Source organism: Mixophyes fleayi, chromosome 1 (genome assembly GCF_038048845.1).
Source record: "Mixophyes fleayi isolate aMixFle1 chromosome 1, aMixFle1.hap1, whole genome shotgun sequence".
NCBI classification, from domain to species: Eukaryota; Metazoa; Chordata; class Amphibia; order Anura; family Limnodynastidae; genus Mixophyes; species Mixophyes fleayi.
Genome location: NC_134402.1, coordinates 164,865,900 through 164,870,241, shown reverse-complemented (window position 1 = coordinate 164,870,241; position 4,342 = coordinate 164,865,900). Strand labels below are relative to the sequence as shown.

General features: G+C 40.4%; 1 long non-coding RNA gene across 1 annotated transcript; it reads right to left on the bottom strand.

The window, feature by feature from the left end:
- Positions 1–1,304: 1,304 nt before the first annotated feature.
- On the bottom strand, positions 1,305–2,558 carry LOC142106605 (uncharacterized). The gene is made up of 3 exons (XR_012679749.1): positions 2,434–2,558; positions 1,823–1,906; positions 1,305–1,350 (listed from the first exon to the last, which is right to left on the bottom strand). It is a non-coding gene; the product is annotated as an uncharacterized LOC142106605 (long non-coding RNA).
- Between the last annotated feature and the right edge of the window lie 1,784 nt (positions 2,559–4,342).

The window sequence follows — 4,342 nt, the reverse complement described above, 5'->3', positions numbered from 1 at the left end:
TGTAATTTGAGGATTTTTTTTTTTTTTTCCCATCCTGTATTATTGAATCCTATTTACTGATGTAAAGGTTTACCGGCCACTCCACGTGCATTTAAAGTGCGTATGAATCTGGAATCTTTGCCTGATGTGGACGTAGTACCAATGTTTGTACTCATGTAAACCAGGTTCCTAGATATATTTGGTGGGGTGCTTATGTATGCACCTGTTAAGGTGTCTGATATTATCCTGGCTTGCTGTCTGATACATAATCTAGCTTTACATCAACTTACCCCACCGATTATTGCAGTACAGAGTGAACAAGTAGGGACCCGTGTCCCATTTGGTGATGTGCAGAGCACACAGGGGGAGGCAGATTTGAGACCGTCTCATTACAAACAACTTTAAATGTAAGTGCATACAATAAAAAACATATATTGGTTTTTGATTTTATGTCAGTGCAATGGTTTTATTTATGGAATATTTTAATAAAATTGGACCCTTTAAACAGAGGATAGTGTGTACTGTGAATGTTGTAATTGTTAAAATCCCTGGAAAGTGACAGTTAGAGGTCAATGTGTACGTGAAATTAGTGCATTGTTTTCAAGAAAACAGTATACTCTTGTTTAATGGGAAGAAAAGAAAGAATGATAAGAATTAAATATAACTGCATTTATTGCATTACAACATAATAAAAGAAAAAGTATAACGCTTACACAACACATTCCCCAAGAATACATTTTTTGCCCTAGCGCCGTCTTTTCGCTGGCATATCACTGTGCTTAGCCCCACTCTCTACCCTCCCTCGCCCACCCCTGGTGCGAGAACTTCTCCTTGGAGGAGTGCTATGTGTGGATCTGCTCGGCGTACTAGCAGTACTGGTGGAGGCCGATGAAAAAGGGGCCGGCAAGCGGGCAATCAGTTCCTGCTGGAGTTGGCCTGCCAGCCGGATAACATTGGCATTCCCCTCACGAATGGAGGAATGCATGGCGTCCACAGACCCAGACATTTGGGCCAGCTGCACATTCGTCTGCTCCAAAGCGCTTGCCAGCCGGTTTATTGCAGCAGGGATTTGGCTAGTGGAGCGGTGTATTCGCCTCAACTGGGCCGCAATTTGTGACATGTGCCCAGTTTGCCTGTCCATGAACAATGTCTGTTGCTGCTGGAATGCGCCAATAGACAGCGCCATTTCTCTGGCTGGGTCCATAGTTTCAGGTGCAGGTTGGTGGTGTGATGGTTCAGTAGGGCCAGGTGAAACTTCCTGGAGGCCAGACACAGGGGCATCCACTGTTACCAGGGTGATGGTTGCTAGATCCTCTGGCTCAGGGGACATTTCCAGGGACTCCGCCTGAGGTGGCTGGTATGAAGAGGGCCCTGTGTATGAAAAATGACGGTAAGTATATAGTATATAATATGTTTGTATATTGCATTCTGAACACTGGATAGGAAAGAATATTCTTTAGCAACTACAGATTCTTGCACAATGTTTGCATTCCTGATTTGTAGTCCTACCTGCTTACGGATGCACTTATTATCCTTTTAATACCCATTATCCTTTGGACTGTGTAGTACATGCTGGGTTATTTTGACTAAACTGCATGCTATAAAAAGTGGAGATGTTGCCGATAGCAACCAATCAGATTTTAGCTGTCATTTAGTTGAATGCAATAAATAAAGTAAAGGTATATTCTGATGGGTTTCTATAGGCAACATATCAGTTTAGTAAAATGTAGCCCTAACTTCTCATTGCAAACAATAAAAAGGAAAAAAAAAATACATTGACAGCAACATTTGCACAGAAAATCAAGTAACTCCATTATTTCTCTCCTAAACAGAAATCACGCACCTGCTTGCTCGTCTGTGCCCGAATCTCTCGCTGAAGGTGGAGGTGTAGGTCTGGCACTGGGACTGAACTGCGGTCCTGGCGATTCTGGATGTATTAGAAAAAGCATACAATGTATTTCCAGAAAAAAACAATTCCCAAATATACTGTTTATTGCACAAATGTGTTTGCAAATTTTGTATTTTTTTTTCTATGAGAAAAAAAAACCTTTACAAACTATTAGAGGCAAAAATACACTTTGCAAAACCAAAAAAAAAAAAAAAAAAATGAGAAAAAACGTTTGCAAAGAGAAAAGCAGTTTTAAAAAGAGAAAAGCAGTTTTAAAAAGAGAAAAGCAGCATTAAAAAGAGAAAAGCAGTTTTAAAAAGAGAAAAGCAGCATTAAAAAGAGAAAAACAGCATTAAAAAGAAAAAAGCAGCATTAAAAAGAGAAAAGCAGTTTTAAAAAGAGAAAAGCAGCATTAAAAAGAGAAAAGCAGTTTTAAAAAGAGAAAAGCAGCATTAAAAAGAGAAAAGCAGCTTTAAAAAGAGAAAAGCAGTTTTAAAAAGAGAAAAGCAGTTTTAAAAAGAAAAAAAAAAAAAATACTGTTAGAGTAAAATATGCAAATAACTCACCAACTACTTGTCCAAAAGAGGGCGAATCCGTGTCTTGGACGTTTATCCCCTCGACAATCTCTGCCGGCATTATCTGTCGCAGCTCCTCCTCGTACGTTGTGTACTCAATACGAAGAGGGGGGCCACCACCCATGCGCCTGGTTGCCCTCTTTTCCTGGGCCATCTTCTCTTGCAGCCTCTTTTTTATATCCGAAAACCGCTTGCGGCAGTGCGCCACTGTCCTCTTTAGTAGGCCCACTGTGTTCACGGCATCACAGACACGCCCCCACAATTGGTGACGCCGCCTTAGAGGAGTCCGGGCTGCCAGGTTGCCTAGTATGACCTCGTAACAGGGAACGATATTGTGCACCAACACACAATTCTCATCATGTGAGAAGCGCACATTCCTCCCTGTCTTGGTCTTCCTGCCCTGTCCTGTCTCCTCAACCTCTCCCTCTCCCTCCTCTGACCCCTCAACCTCCATCTCCCTCTCCCCAGCCTGTTCTCCCCTCCTATCTCTGGACATAATGACAAATAAATGTCAAACACACAAAACACAGAAAGACTTACAAACACAAAAGACAAACTACACTAAGTACAGACACACTCTCAACACAGTCACACACAAGTAACACAGACAAAGGACAAGTCAAATACCAAAAAAACAATACAGAAAATAAAAGAGAAAATAAATGTACAAAACAGAAAAAAACCACAGGACTACTCACACTTCAATCAGATATCGCTCCACCAATCCACCAAACTCCAACTCTCACCAACTCTCAGCAAACCACTATACTCCTAACTCCTCTCACAAAACTCCTCTAAACCCTATCAGAGAAAAAAGTGTCAGGCCAGTGGTTTATATAGGGCTTGTGATGTCAAATCTCCTGACTTTGAAAAAAGCCAATAGTAACAGGCCAGGAGACAGGTGCAATTTTCAAAAAAACCGCCTTTACACAAAAGCGCCGTCATTTAAAGCAAAAGCGCCATGTTCTATTCAAAGCCGCCGGAGGCTTTGAGCATTACATCCCGCCGTGACATCGCCGGCGGCTTCAAATTGAAGCTGATATGCGCCCATTAGTAAATCCGGCTGTTTGCAATGCAAACCCGCCGGAAAACCGCCGCGATGCATGGCGGCTTCAAGCCGCCATGCATCACGCCTGATAGTAAATCTAGCCCCAAGTCTTAGCTAGTAATATTACTAGTTGATTTCCTATTTTATTTTCTGAAACTTACTTGTGCAACTCAATGTATGTCTTGTTATAACCTTTTTTGTAACAGACTTGGAAACAAATTTCAGATTAAATAAATTTAATCTCGTGTGTTCTCTGGGATTCTTTGTGAATTTACAAAGCCCAGGAAGGCTCATACTACATGTGTATGTGATTTAAGTGTGAAACGTTAATAAGTGGTTCTGGTGAACGTAATGACAACATAATAAATCCTTTGTGGTGGCAGAAAAGGTGTATTCTTTGCTAAGTGACTAAGGTGACGCCAGTAACAGCCAGTTGTTCAGATTGCTGTATCTGGGACAGGTTGGGCATACGTGACAACCACGATGTATGTTATATTGTGCAAAGTTAAGTTGTGCATTTTATTTTTTATAAAAATGGGCATCAGATTCAATAATAAAGAACAATTTTTGTTAAGATGATATACAAAAAAAATAAAATGTTTTTTTCTTCCTGGCATTCTGTTTTTCAGAATCAGACCCATAAGCAAAATATCAGGAAAGAATACATCTAACACAGTACACCATTTTCTACTTAAAAAAAAAAAGTTTGATAACACTTTCAACGCTCTCTGTATGCCAGATTTATAGTAAGTAGGATGTGTTCTTTTCATATAGAGGTACGTTTAACAACACAATCTACACATATATAAATAAATATACATACATACATATACAGTGGCACCTCCTTCATTG